The sequence below is a fragment of the Furipterus horrens genome, unplaced genomic scaffold, assembly GCF_987537825.1.
Source record: "Furipterus horrens unplaced genomic scaffold, mFurHor1.1.pri manual_scaffold_8, whole genome shotgun sequence".
NCBI lineage: Eukaryota > Metazoa > Chordata > Mammalia > Chiroptera > Furipteridae > Furipterus > Furipterus horrens.
The window spans coordinates 57,502,776-57,518,030 of record NW_028327178.1 but is presented as its reverse complement, the minus strand read 5'-3'; the positions used below and the strand labels follow the sequence as shown (position 1 = coordinate 57,518,030).

Sequence of the window (15,255 nt, the reverse complement as noted above, 5' to 3'; positions counted from 1 at the left end):
TGAGTAGTCTGATTGGAATAACAATCTCCTTTTGAGTGGAGATAAGGCTGAAGGTGCTTAAAAAGTTGGCTGTTTGGGGCTGTTATTCCCTCACTACCACTTAAGGGTTTCACTGTGCCCTGCCCACCCTTTTAAAAGGGGTGGATACTGGTTGGAAGCACATTATAGCAGCAGTCACTGAGCCCCGTGGCTCTGGTTTAAAGACTCACATGTATATACACAGAGGGGCTTAGAAATATGAGATGGCTGGTCAACTTCACCATGTAACTGACATGGGGGTATTGAGGTTATTTTCTGGTGGGACTAGCACATCAGTAAAGCATGCCTTTTGATATATTAAACATTTTTTTAAAAGCAAAAGGGCAGCTTAGATTTTAATTATATTTGTAGGGATTTAAAGCCTTTGTTTTACAGAATTGCTTATTTGCTTCAACTGTCTCCTTCCCACCTCTGCTCTGAGGAAATGGAAAAGGACTGGAGTCAATACACCTGTAATTGGGTATCCTGGTGTCTGTTCTGAGTGTGAAATATTCCTTTGTTAAGATTCCTGGGGAGTTATTTTTTTCTTTCATAATAAAAAACAAATCCTACCTTCATCCAAGTAGAACACAGACCTAAGTATAAGAGCTAAAACTATAAAACTCATAGAAAAAAATATTTGTATAAATATTCAGGACCTAAGATGCAATATCAAAAGCAAAAGCAACAAAGAAAAAATAGATAAATTGGACTTCAGGAAAATTAAAAACTTTTGTACTTTAAAGGACACCATAATGTCCATCCATGCTGTTGCAAAATGTTAAGATTTCCTTCTTTCTTATGGCTGAGTAGTATTCATTGTGTAAATAGAGTATTATGCTAAGTGAAATAAGCCAGTCAGAGAAAGACAAATACCATATGATTTCACTTATATGTGTAATCTAATGAACAAAATTAACTAATAAAGTAGAAACAGACTCACAGTTGTCAGAGGGGAGCAGGTAAGGTGGCTGCGTGAAAAAGAAAGAAAGAAAGAAAGAAAAATATCCTCATAGAAAGAGAACAGTATGGTCATTACCAGAAGGAAATGGGGGGGGGGGAGGTAGGAGAGGATAAAGGGGAGATAATGGTGATGGAAGAGACATGACTTGGGGTGGTAAACACACAATTCAATATACAGATGATGTATTATAGGATTGTATACCTTAAACCTATATGATTTTATTAACCAATGTAACCCCAATAAATTTAACAAAAAAATAAAAATAAATAAAGGATACCATCAAGTATAAAGATGCCCATTATAAATCATATATCTCATAAGAGATTATTGTCCAGAATATACAAGAAACCGCTACAATTGAATAAAGACAAATAACTCAATTAAAAATGAGAAAAGGATCTGAATAGCTGTTTTTCCAAAGAAGATATACAAATGGCCAATAAGCACATCAGTAGGTACTCAACACCATGAGTCATTAATGCAAGTCAAAGCCACTTCACTCAAAACAACATAACAAATACTGGTGAAGATGTGGGGAAACTAGCACCCTTATACACTGCTGGTGAAATGTAAAATGGTACAGGCATCTGCTTTGGGAAACAACCTGGGCATTTCTCAACAGGTTTAAACACAGAATCACTGTATCACCCAGCAGATACAGTCCTAGGTATATACCCAAGAGAAATGAAAACATACATCCACAGAAGAACTTGTACACAAATGTTCACAGCACCATTACTCATAATTGCTAAAAAGTGGAAAGAACCCAAATGTCCATCAACTGACGAATGAATACAAAAAAATGTGCTGTAAGCATACAATGGAATGTTATTTAGCAATAAAAAGGAATCAAGTACTGATATATGCCTCTGGCATAAATAAATCTTGAAAACATTATGCTAAATAAGAAATCAGTCACAATGATCACATAATATATCATTCCACTTATATGACATGTCCAGAATAGGCAAATCCATAGAGATAGAAAGTAAATTAGTGCTTACCCATAACTGGGAGGATTGTGGAAAATGGAGAGTGACTGCTATTGGGCAGTTTCTTTTGGGGGGGGGTGATGAAAATATTTTAAAATTTAGGGTAATGTTTGCACATGTCTATGAATATACTAAAATCATCAAATTGGACACTTTAAAAGACAACGGAGGTGTTAAAACCATATTTTTAAAATTAAAAAATGAAGAAAAATTGCCATTCTTCTCAACGAACAAATGCCTTGGAAAGGAGCACAATTAGCTTACTGCAGGTATGCCCCATCTGGCCACACCAGCTGAGCCGTGCAATAAAAAGTGGGCTGTAGGGTGGCCTTGTGCAAGCAGAAGACATGCCTTCCACAGTTCACCTCAGTTCCTGTGTATCTCTTAGAGTATAAATGTCTCGTTACACTCACAAGTGCAAGCCAAGTGTTGAAAATCAGTATTTTTCCTACAACTTAGCTACAGAACACAAGACAACTATTTGATCTGGTGCTAAGTTAAAAAAAACGGTGACTTGCATAATGTGGCAGGAAAAACTAAGTGTACTGGACCTCAAACCTAATCCAGTCTTCCTAAAGGGTATACATGGGTAATTTTGATCATGAATAGTTTTTACTTTATAAGCTAACCTGGAGTTTGGTTATCTTGGAAAATGTAAACTCCACTAAACAAAAGACACAGATAATCAAGTGAAATGTGTCATAAGGAAATGCTATGGGGTTCAAAAGGTAAAGAAATGACAGCTGACCAGCAAGGTAGCATGGGAAATGAAAGGTTGGCATGGCAGGTGAAATCTGAGCTAGACTTGGAGGCTGGACGAGACAGAGACAGGTGGCAGGGTGCAGAGGACATTCTCTGCAGACACTCAGAGAGGAAGGCAGCCAAGGAAGAAGAGTAGGACCCCAAGAATGGAGGACAGGCTTCTCAGCTTGGGTCTGATGCTTTCTACCAGAGCGGCCTGGGACAGGAGACTTAACCTCTTGTGCCCCAGTTTCCTGATCTATAAAAGGGAAATAACACCAAATTTAATTGAATCTAAAACACCATCAATTGTACAATAAACTATTATTCTATTACCACTAAGAAAAAAAAATCAATTATAAGATGTCAGTAATTATAAAATTTCAGAGATGTTAAAATGTGAAAAATGTTCACCTGAGATGGATGTAATATGGTTATAACTACTTAAAAGTTGATATGAGAATTAAGTGAGTAATTATATGTAAAAGAAATATTGTTGTTACTATCAATATCGATTTGACAAAACTTTACTGAGCAAGTGCCCTCAGCCCCTGTGAATAAGATAAATATGGTCCAGTCCTTACAAATTTAAAATCAATATAAATAGGAAAACAAATGAGGACAAGTAGAGGTGAAATAGATATGTGCGAACAAGCTCCAGCCACAGGGAATCTCTGGTTTGACTGAAATATAAACTGAAGTCTCACCTTACTGAACTGAGAAGAGGAGATAGGTTCTAAAGTAAAGGGACAACAGTGGGGAGATTGTGGGGGGAGGGGGTATAAGGTGATTAAATGGTAATGGAAAAAATACAATAAAAAATAAAAGCTTAAAAAAAATTTTAATGTAAAAAAAATAATAAAGGGACAATCAGATGTAATTAAAATTACTCTTAATAATACTTAGAATCCCCGAAGACAGCAGCTCTCAACCTGTGGGTCGCGACCCCTTTGGAGGTCGAACAACCCTTTCACAAGGGTCGCCTAAGACCATCGGAAAACACATATATAATTACATATTGTTTTCGTGATTAATCACTATGCTTTAGTTATGGTTGGGGGTCACCACAACATGAGGAACTGTATTAAAGGGTCACAGCATTAGGAAGGTTGAGAACCACTGTCCTAAGAAGTACATATATATGTACACACACATATATACACATACATATCGTCGTCGTCGTCGGCAGCCATCCGTCTCGAGAGACGATGGTGTAGCTTCTTAAGAGTCTATCTGCACCGCTGAGAATGGTTGTGCAGTCCGACTCGGGAGTGACACGGTATCTGTCTTCTCCCGTGTTGAATCGACATCTTGCGATGACGCTGGAGTGTCCTCTCCAGTGAAGCTGAAGCTACAGAGCCTGGGCAGGGTGATATGGAGGGTCTGCTGTTGCCCATGCAGCAGACCCCCCCTCTCTTCGCAGCTGAAGGGTCCAAGGGAAAGACGGAGTCAATACAGCTTGGCTTCAGGTGCGCCGCAGGAGTTGCCGGTGTTGACTACAACGTCAAACCGCCTTAGGGACTCCGGCTCCGGATTTTCTGTCGGGGTTTACTCCCTTAGCCTTTCCCCTGAAGAGGTATGCCGCAAGGCAGCGGAGGTTTTTTGGAGTCAGAGTTTTCCTTCTCTGATGTGCCCTGACTGGAAGATCGAACCAGCGACACTTAGCTCGCAGGCCGACGCTCAATCCACTGAGCCAAACCAGCCAGGGCTACACATACATATATATACATATTTTTATACCTGATTCTATATGACAATATATATGTAGTACATGCACAGTACAGTATACATGTGGAAAATATATTAAGGACCATGTTGTACAAGAAAAAAAAAAAAGAAAAGTTACACTAAAATCATGCTCACTATGGCAAATTGTTCAAACTATGGAAGGAACTAAAGAACCAAGCCAAGTAGGCACAGCAGATTTGTTTCTCTAACCCCATACACAGCAAAGGCAACAACCATTAGGGGAAGGGTAGCCGAGCTGGCCACTGAGTTCTTGTATCTCACATCCTAGCACACCCTTCCACACTGAGCTCTGTGATGCTGAGCCTAGGACCCTGTAGGAATGAGTCTCTTCATTAGGGGACATCAGAAGGAAACTGCAAGGATAGAGGAGAAAGAGACTGGCTCCTTCCTCTGTGCTTGTGTACTTCATCCCAGCAATGCTCCTTCACCAGAAGCACCATGGTTCCCTGTAGCAGCAGCTGATTCCATTTATTTCCAAAACCTGAAGAACAGACTTCCTCTCACACCCTTCCTTGAGAGACAAAAGCTTTAACCTAGCAGTACTCCTCCTCCAAACTATGAGTTTCCATGGGCCCAATTCTTCACTTGAGTCTTTTTAAAGTATATAATTTTTTATTTTTCAATAACAGTTGACATACAATATTATATTAGTTTTAGGTATACAACCTAGACATTATGTAACTTATTAAACGATCATCCTGATAAATCTATAGTACCCCTCTGACAGATACACAGTTATTACAATATTATTGACTATATTTCCTATGCTGTACTTTACACCCCATGTCTGTTCTGTTACCATCATTTTGTACTTCTTAATCCCATCAGCTTTTTCACCTAGCCTCCAAAACTACCTCCCATCTGGCAACCATCACAATGTTCTCTCTATCTATAAATTGGCTTCTGATCCTCTTCTTTATTTTGCTTTTTTAGATTCCACATAAAGTGAAATAACCTCGCATTTGTCTTTCTCTATCTGACTTATTTCACTTTGGACAATTCCCTCTAGGTCCATCCATGTTGTTCTAGATGGCAAGATTTCATTCCTTTTTATGATTGAGTCATATTCCATTGTATGTGTGTACCACTTCTTCATCTATTGATGGACACTTAGGCTGCTTCCACATCTTGGCTTTTGTAAATAATGCTGCAGTGAATATATGAATGTATACGTCTATTTGATTTAGTGTTTTGGGTTTCTTCAGATAAATATCCAAAAATGAAATTGCTGGCTCCTTCTTTGACTCTCCTTATAGCCTTTTGTTTTAAAGTCTATTTTGCCTGGTATAGCTACCCAGATTTTTTGTTTGTTTCCATTTTCATGAACATTCTTTTTCCATCCCTTTACTTTCAGTCTTAGTCTTTTGATCTGAAGTGAGTCTCTTGTAGACAGCCAATATAAGGGTCTTGTATTGTTATCTATTCAGTGTCCATATGTCTTTTGATTGCAGAATTTAATCCATTTGCATTTAAAATAAGTGTTGAAAAATATGTTTATTGCCATTTTATTGTTCATATTTTTTATCATTTTTTTTTTCACCTTGTTCTTATAGAAAACTCTTTTAACATTTCTTGTAATACTGGTTTAGTGGTGATGAACTCCCACTTGCCTATGGCATATGACCTTTTTTTAAAAAAGTATATATTATTATGTTGTTACAGTAGTTCCAATTTTTTCCCTCTATGCTCCTCTCTGCCCAGTACCCACCTTCCCTCCAGCAATCCCACCCCCCCTTAGTTCATGTCCATGGATGGTACATATAAGATCTTTGGCTTCACCATTTCCTGTATAATTCTTAACTTCCCCTTGTCTATTTTGTACCAACCAATTGTGCTTCTTAATCCCTGCATCATTTCCTTATTTCTCCCTTTTCCCCCTCCCAGCTGATAACCATCCAAATGATCCCATGCCTATGATTCTGTTCCTATTCTGGTTTGCTAAGTTGGATTTTGTTCATATAACAATAGCTTGGTGATGATGAGCTCCTTTAGCTTTACCTTGTCTGGGAGGCACTTTATCTGCCCTTGCATTCTAAATAATAGCTTTGATGGATAGAGTAATCTTGGTTGTAGGTCCTGGCTTTTCATCACATTGAATACTTCTTGCCAGTCCCTTCTTGCCTGAAAAGTTTCTTTTGAAAAATCAGATGATAGTCTTATAGGCACCCCTTTGTAGGCAACTCTCTCCTTTTCTCTTCTTGCTTTTAAGATTCTCTCTTTATCTTTAACCTTTGGCATTTTAATTATTATGTGTCTTGGTATGGTCCTTTTTGGGTCTAGCTTGTTTGAGACTCTCTGTGCTTCCTAGACTTGTATGTCCATTTCCCTCCCAAATTTGGGGAGTTTTTCTTCATTATTTTCTCAAATAGGTTTTCAACTTATTGCTCTTCCTCTTCTTCTGGCACCCCTATGGTTTGGATGTTGGCACATTTAAAGTTGTCCCAGAGGTTCCTAAGCCTCTCGTCATTTTCAATTCTTGTTTCCTCATTCTATACTGGCTGACTTTTTTTTTCTTCCTTATGTTCCAAATCATTGATTTGAACCCCAGTTTCCTTCCCTTCACCATTGGGTTTGTGTGGGTTTTCCTTCATTTCATTTAGCATAGCCCTCACTTCTTCCCTTATGTGCTTGCTCTACTTAAGCGTATCTGTCAAGCCTGTGAGCATCTTTATCACCAGTGTTTTGAACTCTTCATCTGTTAGGTTGGCTATCTCCTCGTTTGTTAGGTTGGCTTTCTCCTCGTCACTTAGTTCTCCCACTGAAACCTTGATCTGTTCCCCCTTTGGGGCCATACTTCTCTGTCTTCTCACCTTGACAGGCTCTTGTGTTTGTTTGCCTCTGTGTCTGAGGTAGAGCTGTTGCTCCTGTTACATTGTAAGTGGCAGAGCCTTAGGTATTTGTCAGTACAGGGCGACCCTTTTCACCACGTTGTGGCACTGTGTGTAGGGGAGGGTTCTGAGAGGGTACAATGCCACTTGCTCAGCACTCACCCTTGTTCTAGGCACTTCTCCCCCTTCCTATGGGACTGGTGCCTCTCCAGCTGTTGCCCTGGCTGCCATTCCCAGAGTGGGTGGGACTGCAGATGTTCTAGGACCGTGGGGGGCCTTTAAACAAGCTGACTCTGCTGAGAGATCAGCAGTTTCTTCCTCTTCCCCAAGCCCCACTGGTTTGCACAGCCAAAAGCAATGAGGCAGAACTTCCGGCCAAGATGGAGGCTTAGACTGACACACGCGGTCTCCCTCTACAACTGAGTAGGAATACAACTATCTCAAAACAAAAGATAACCAGAAATTCCAGAAAATAAAACCACATGGAGGCCCAACGTATGAAGTTATAAATCAGCGGTGCTCGTCCAGATGCGTAGGAGGGGTGAGAAAACGCAGTGCTGTCCACGGTAGCAGCGGGGATAGTGACGGGACTGAGAGAAATGCCAGAGGAGCAATCCTGGTTGTAGTCGAGTCCCAGCAGCTCGTGATCCCAATGCTGAGGAGAGCAGACCCCCCATTGCCTCGGACAGAGAGGCCCAGAGGGTGGGGGGATGGATCCCGATCTCTGAGCGGAGAGAAACGGCAGGAATCCATCTTGAACCCCCGCCCCCACACAAAGCACAACAGCGTGGTGAAAAGTGTCACCGATCACCGCCACTTGTCGGGTAGTGACGAGTGCTCAGGGCTCCGCCCTCTATAGCCTGTCCAGGAAGCAAAGCTAAACACAAATCTGCCAGAATGAAGCAGACAACGATTGAAATCCTGGTGACGCAGCTCACCAGACAGCAGATGCGGAACCTGACAGACGAACAAATAGGAAACCTTTCAGAGGCTGAGTTCGGAGCTATAATTATAAGGTGGCTTACAGAATTAACAAAAGATTTGGAACAAGACAGGGAAGGAACAAAAGCTACTCATAATGAAACGAATGAAAACACATACGAGACAAATGTTGAGGAAATAAAATCCAGAGAGCAAATCAACAAACCGGAACATAGGCCAGGAACAAACAGTCAACCAGTGCAGAAAGAGGAAACAAAATGTAAGGAAAGTGAGGAGAGGATCAGAAACCTCTGGGACAGCTATAAGTGAATGAACATTCGAATAACAGGATTGCCAGAGGGAAAAGAAGAAGAACTAGAAATTGAAAAATTATGTGAAAAAATAATGAAGCAGAACTTCCCGAACTTGGGGAAGGAAATAGACTTACAGGTCCAGGAAGCACAGAGTTCCAGAAAACCTGGACCCAGGAAGAACCACTCCAAGACACATTTTAATCAAATTGTCAAAAATTAAAGATAAAGAATCTTAAAAGCAGCAAGAGAGAAGAAAAGAATCATGTACAAAGGGGTCCCAATTAGACTATCAACTGATTTCTCAAAGGAGACCCTGCAGGCAAGAAGGGACTCGCAAGAAATATTCAAAGTAATGAAAAGCAAAAATCTACAGCCACAATACTCTATCCAGCGGAACTGTCATTCAGAATAAAAGGGCAGAGAAAGTGCTTCCAGGAAAAAGTAAAACTGAAGGAGTTCATTAGATCCAAACCACTATTATATGAGATGTTAAAGGGACTGGTTTAGAAGGAGGAGGATCAAAACTATGAACATTAAAATGAAAACTGTACCACAACAACCAACAACAGAAGCTAGGGAATCGAAACAAAGGCAAACTAAATAGGCAACGAGAGTAGAAAAAGAACTATGGGTATGTAGGGAGGGGGAAGGGGGAAAGGGAGGGAGTGATACAGGAATTAAGAAGCCCTGGCTGGTTTGGCTCAGTGGATTGAGCGTCGGCCTGCGAGCTAAGTGTCGCTGGTTCGATCTTCCAGTCAGGGCATATCAGAGAAGGAAAACTCTGACTCCAAAAAACCTCCGCTGCCTTGCGGCATACCTCTTCAGGGGAAAGGCTAAGGGAGTAAACCCCGACAGAAAATCCGGAGCCGGAGTCCCTAAGGCGGTTTGACGTTGTAGTCAACACCGGCAACTCCTGCGGCGCACCTGAAGCCAAGCTGTATCGACTCCGTCTTTCCCTTGGACCCTTCAGCTACGAAGAGAGGGGGGGTCTGCTGCATGGGCAACAGCAGACCCTCCATATCACCCTGCCCAGGCTCTGTAGCTTCAGCTTCACTGGAGAGGACACTCCAGCGTCATCGCAAGATGTCGATTCAACACGGGAGGAGACAGATACCGTGTCACTCCCGAGTCGGACTGCACAGCCATTCTCGGCGGTGCAGATAGACTCTTAAGAAGCTACACCATCGTCTCTCGAGACGGACGGCTGCCGATGACGACGAGTGGGAGGGAATGGAGTAGACAGGAGGAGGTTGAGAAGAACTATATGCACAACCAATGGACATGGACTAAAGGAAGGGGGGAGTGGATGAAGGGGGGCCACCGTGTGGAGGGGAGCAGAGGGAAAAGAAATTGAGACAACTGTAACAGCATAATCAATAAAACATAAAAAAAAAAAAAAAAGCAACGAGGCTTTATTTTCCCTTGCTCTGGGACCGTGAGCTGTGTGGTCTGGTCTGGTGTTAGTGCTGGTGCTGGGAGCACTCCCCAGGTGTCTCTCCTACTTTTTAAAACGTGTAACTGCGCTTCCCGCCGGCTTGCAGCTCCTGCCATCACCACACCGCATCCTCTGCCCCAGCTCCACCCCTCCTACCTGTCTGGATGGGTACTTCTTCTTTATATCTGTGTTTGTTAGAGTTCCATGTAGCTCGACTTTCTGGAACTTCTGGTTGTCTCTAGTTTTGAGGTAGTTGTATTCCTTCTTAGTTGTGGAGTGAGACTCGGCATGACTGTCTTGTCCTCCATCTTGGCTGGAAGTCCTCATGTAGGATTCCAATGCCTTACTCTCTCTCTTCTCCTTTGACACCTCCATGAAATGAATGTTAGTGTGCCTGACGTTGTCCCAGAAGCTTCTTATGCTATCCTTTTATTCTTTCTTTTTTTTTGGACTTTTATTCTTTTTGCTGTTCTGATTAGGTGTTTTCTGCTTCCTCATCTTCCAAATTACTGATTTTATTCTCAGCTTCATCTACTCCACTGCTGTTTCCCTGTTGTGTATTCTTCATTTCTGACTAGTTCTTTTTTATGTTTTCTATCTTTGTTTTTATGTTTCCCATCTCGTGAAGTTCTCACTGAGTTCCTCTACTCTTCTCCTAAGTTCATGGAGCATCCTTATAGCCAGTGTTTTGAACTCTGCATCTGGTAGATTACTGGTCTCCTTTTGGTTTAGTTCTTTTTCTGGAATTTTGTTCTGTTCTTTCATTTGGGACATATTTCTTTGTTTCCTCATTTTGGCTGCCTCTCTGTGTTTGTTTTTATGTGTTAGGTAGAGCTGTTACATCTCCCAGACTTGGTAGAGTGGCCTTATGTAGCAGGGGTCCTGTAGGGTCCACTGGCATAGACTCCCCAGTCACCCAAGCTGAGCACTTCAGGTACACCTTCCTGTTGTAGTTGATCCTTGATTTCTGTTGGCATGCCGATGGTAGGGATTTACTCTTGGGGCAATCAGCTGTAAGAACTGACAACAGCCATTGTGGAGGATCAGCTATACAGGGACCAACCCCAAAGAACAGAACTTACTTCAGCGGGTTCTGATGCCTACTGAGTCTGCCACTTGAGTGTGTCTCTTGTAGAACTGGTTGGGTTGTGCTCCAGGGTGGTCTGAAGCTGTCAACAGGGTGCATTGGCTCTGGGACCTCCAGGAGGCACAGGCCAAAGTCAGCTGCCACCTATGCCCTGCCCAGGTCCACCCAGCATGTGCTACAAAGTGATATGTTGTTGGCTGCTATTTGTGCTGGGCTTGGAGGTACGCAGGAAAGGCAAGCTGTGGACCAAGGATGGCTGCTGCTAGTGCTAGTCTTAGGGTGAGTGGTATGGAACACACTGAGGCAGATGCCACTTGTCTGATAGACTTTAGAAAGTATGAGCCAAGACAGGCCACTTTTATGAAAAAGCTACTGGAACAGGCTTGGGTGGGCTTGCAAGTTGAATGGTGTGGAGTCATGGAGAATCACCAGGGCCGGACAAACAATGTTAGCCAGGTTGATGGAGAATCAGATATGGTACTTGCCTTCTGGCTCTGTGGGAAGAGGGCTCAGCAATGGAAAAGTGGCTTCTGCCAGCATTTCTGTCTGGGGCAAAGCTGCCATTCCAGCTCTCACCCTGATGCCAGTCAATTCAGTCCCTCCCCTGGTGCCTTTTGAACTGCTGTTCCAGTGCTGAGCTCAGAGCGAGTGAGTCTGAGAAAATCTAAGCAAAGGGCCCTTAAGAGGTATGCCTAGGACTCCAGTAGCCCTCCTTCTCACTCAGCCACAATCACCATTGGTTTTTACAGCCTGAAGTTATGGGGTCTTCTCTTCATCGTACTGGAAGCCTATGGTGGGGGGGGGGTGCTCATGTTGGTCTAGGACTCCTTGTTCCTAAGGGGGACCTCCACAGCTTAGATGTCCCTCCCAATTTTTAACTGCTACACATGGGTATGGAACCACTCCATTCTGTATCTCCAACCCTCTTATTAGTCTCAATTTGACTTGTTTATAGCCTTTATTGTAGGACTTCTGTTCAGCTAGATTTCAGGTGGCTTCTGTTCAGCTAGATTTCCAGTGGTTCTAGATTTCAGGTTGCTCTGTAGTTAGTTGTAATTTTAATGTGGTTGTGGGAGGATTCAAGTACTGAATTTTACTGCCATCTTGACCAGAACCCCGCTTCACCACCTGAGTTTGAAAAACTACAACCTTCTCCTTTGATCCTCCAGCCCCAGAGGTGAGAGCTGCTTCCTGCAGTTGCTACTTCCATAACACCTCAGTGTTCCTGTCTTACACTTTTAATAACCTAGTTAACTTTATACCTACCTATCAGTTCTTGATATTAAGTTCTTTCTGTTCAAATGATTGCTGTGGCTTCTGTCTCCTAGCTAGACTATAAGTAATATAGTAGCACATTACCCCTCTCTTTCAATTTTCAATTTTCTTCTATCTCTTTCAGAGAACATGAAGATACAATTCACAGGAAAAGAAAAACTGAGGCCGATAAATATGAAAATATTCAACCTCCACTTGAAACCAAAGAAACAAAAATTAATACTATGAGACATCAATTTCTGCCTATCAGATCAACAAAGATTTAAAAAGGCTCATAAAATGCAGTGTTAGCCACATTCACTGTCATATAATACTGGTAGGAATGTATACTGGTATTGCCATTTTTATGGAGAATTCTGACAGCATGTGTCAAAGTCTTTAAAATGTGAGTCTGCAGGAGTAGATACACTTCCTTCCTACTCCTTCTGGTAATACAGCTAAAATTGTGGACATTGTACATACAAAACAAACAGAAAATGATCCTGAAAGGTAAAGAGAAAGAAGGTGTCAGTCTGGCTAGGGTACTTGGGACCCAAAGAATGACAATGCAGTGATTTTCCTAAGTTTCCATTTTGCCTCATATAACCTAGACTAGGAACTCTAGGATATGTCAATGGGAGTAGATGAAAAGACCCCAGAAAAGCCTTCTTTTTTTGGCCAAAGGATGAGGAAAGAAGCAGCCAAGCAAGACAGAAACTTTTAAATAAATACCCTACTCCAGCCTAACCCCACAAAAAAACCCTGCAGCCATATCCCCACTGGGGAGTCTGTATGTCCTTCTTCACAAATCTGGGACAAGATAACCTGGTGCTACAAGAATAACAGGTGAGAAGGCAGATCCCTAACCACCTTCCACCAGTAGTGACACCCTGTCACCTGCAGTGCCAGTGGAGACCACTTAAGAGACAGTAACAAGGATTCTTGTCTCCACAGCCAGGGTGGTGTCAACAGAGGCCTAGTAGAGGGAGCCTGAACTCCTGGTTCCAGGAATGTACACATGTGATAAAATGACCCAGAACTATACCTACACATTGTACCAATGTCAACTTCCCAGTTTTGATATTATAATGCAGTTATGCAAGATGTAACCTTCAGGGAAAATTCCTCTACTATCTTTGCTACTTCCTGCAAAGCTATAATTATTTCAAAATAAAAGGCAAAAACAAAAAGGCCATTTTAAAGGAACATGGGAGAAATTTCTGGGGAAAAAGACATGTTCTATAACTTGATTCAGATAATTGTTATATGATTGTTACATGTTGCACTTGCCAACGTCATCAACCTGAACACAGAAAGTATTTGGACTTCGTTTATATAAATTATACCTCTCTAAAGTCATATAAAATAATAAGCTGTTCAAATGTTTAAATTCATATCAATACTAATTAATACACAAACAGGAGACAGAAAATAAAGCACTTTTTGTTCAATAAAAGAATGCCAACTAATAAATGTAAAAAAAAAAATTGTAGAAATTCAAAGTGACCATTTTGCAACCATCAGCATAATGATTCAGATGAGAATAATCAATTGAGGAAAATGGAAGAGTGAGCAGCTCTAAGCTCTCACCTTCTCACAGAAACAGTGGAAAATAAGCAGAAACTGTCAGAACCAACTTTGTCAGAATGTCGAAATACAGCAGAAGGTTTACAGCAATCAAACACTGACTCAAGAAAAAGGCAACGTGAAAAGTTGAAAAGCAGAAAAATTTTGTGGCATTCTTACTTGCCCTCATCCTTCCCCTTCCATGGCTTGGCAGCAGCCCACATATCCAATGAGGGACCCTCTTCCCTGGTCCTAGAGGGAGCAAATTTTATTTGTAAATTATTATGTATGTTTGTTCTAGCCTGTCTAAGGGCTGTCTAAAGGACTTATGCAAAGCACATCCCACTGTTTCACCTAACTTAGGACTTTGGTTGGAAAGGGGCCAGGCATGGCTAGGGAAAAAGACTATAGTTCAAACAACAGAACACCTAGGAATAAAAGCTAGAGAAGATTCGTTGAGCCAGTAGGAGAGTTAAAAGCATCTATGTATACAGGAAAATTTAGAGAGCCACACACAGTCCAAGGGCAAGACACATGCTCAGAAAAGACTTGAGAAGCCCCTAATCTTTTACCTTGGGCTGACCTCTAAGTTCAAAACAAGCCTAGCTAACTGTTGAAAGGTTTCCCAACAATCAGCAAATCTACAAAGACTAGGAAAATATTTGAATTTTATTTTGTTTTTTATCTGGTGTTTTTTTAAGCCCTGGCATTAAAGGAAATTTCTGTCAAAACATTAGCTGAACATAAGCTAAAGTAATAGAGGTTTCACTGACTACACATAACAAAAGATATAGTCTCTGCAAGAATAAATAGTTGGAGAATATAGCTGAACAGATAGATTACTATGGCCTTTAAAAAAGTGAGAAAACTGAAAATCCTGGGAAAGAGAAAGACTGATTTCCAGAGTTATGACATCATAATATTCAAATGTCCACTCTTCAACAACTGCAAAAATAATAAAAAGAAATACAAAGCAACAGGAAAGTATAACCCTTTCAAAGGCACAAAATTAACTGACAGAAAGAACCCCCAAGAAAGTCCAGACATCAGACTTACTAAACAAAAATCATTTATATAAGTTCAAAGAAATAAAGGAAAACAGACATATAACAGGAAATCAGGAAAAGTATACACAAACAGAATGAGAGTATAAATATAGATATAGAAACTATAAAAAGAACCAACCAAAAATTTTGTAGCTGAAATAAAAATTCACTTTAAGGGTTTAATAGCAGTTATGAGCACCTGACCCATCCCATACCCAAAACAGATTATAGCCCCAGGGGAAAAAAGAAATTATCTCTTGCTTGTTGCTCATTGCTAAGGACTTCCTCTGCACTTGCTCACTGCTCAGGGTCTGCACTGTTGTTGCCTGTCGCTCGCTGC

General features: G+C 41.3%; 1 protein-coding gene across 5 annotated transcripts in view; it reads right to left on the bottom strand.

The window, feature by feature from the left end:
• The window catches only part of CHCHD6 (coiled-coil-helix-coiled-coil-helix domain containing 6), a 383,759-nt gene that overhangs the window by 281,563 nt on the left and 86,941 nt on the right, over positions 1-15,255 (bottom strand). The gene's annotated exons all lie outside the window — the stretch shown is intronic.